Genomic DNA, 1,063 nt, shown 5'->3' with positions numbered 1-1,063 from the left:
CAATGCCGGCGGCCACCACCGGGGGGCCTCCCTACGGGCCCGAAAGCCCCCTTGCCGTCCCCTCGTCCGGCATGCTCATTTCCTGCCAATCCGCCTCCCTCCCGGCCCGACCTCACGACGAACTACCTTTGAGCCCAGCGGCCAGGCTGTCTCGTTGACCCCGTCTACTGGTATCCGACCCTGAGGGGAGGGGGGTGCTCGAAAAATGCGCCCCGTGCCCAGTCTCCCCGGACCCAGGACGTACCAGCCACTGCAAGGCCCTTCGCCAGGAAACACGCCCCCCGGGCGATGTTCATGCTTCGGTTCCACGGTCCGGCCCCCTCCAAGTGGCCCCCGACCGTCGCCATTGCGCGGGGAGCTCCCAGCGGACGGGCGAATGGTGCACCCCGGTTGCCCACCACCGCGGGGTCCATCCGGAGCGTTGTTCCGGCACTCAGGCAACTCCTTCGGCCGTGTTTTCTTTTTCAAGCTGACTTTTCGCCGCGGCGTCAGGAACCCACCGCGCCCGAGAGAGCGAGCCCCCCCTCCCACATGGTTCGCGAGGGCAGGCCCCGGCCTCCTCCAGGGAGCACGCTGCGGTGGCTGTGCCAGGCATTCCGCCTGGCCATGCAGTTCCAAGGCCTCTCATGCTGCCCAACTCCCCTAGTCGCCCATTGCCCATGGCTCCCCGCGTCCGCGCCTTTCGGCCGGCCTGGCCCGAGACTCCTCTCTCCCGAAAATATGCGGAGCCTCTGTGCGGCGGACGTCATCCACCCACCGAGCAGCACGTACTCCCTGGCACACGGGCCGCAGGTGCTGGCTCGTGGCCCGAGATGCCGTGGTCCGGCGGCGCTTTTGCCCATCTGCACGGCGGCCGCCGGCCGGCCCCAGCCAGCCACGCCCCATGCGCCTGCGAGCCTGGCCGCTGTTCGGATGAGCCACGGGGCTCCGAGACCAGCCGCGACCTTTGCCATGTGTCCGTGTCGCCTCGCTGCTGTCTGGCCCGCGAGCCACCCTCCCTTCTTGTAAGGCCGGCTGTCTCGTTGCCCCTCTATACCAGTATGACCTCCTCACTGTCCAAGAA

The sequence above is a fragment of the Fonticula alba genome (assembly GCF_000388065.1).
Source record: "Fonticula alba strain ATCC 38817 unplaced genomic scaffold supercont2.6, whole genome shotgun sequence".
Taxonomy (NCBI): domain Eukaryota; order Rotosphaerida; family Fonticulaceae; genus Fonticula; species Fonticula alba.
Note: the sequence above shows the minus strand (reverse complement) of the source record.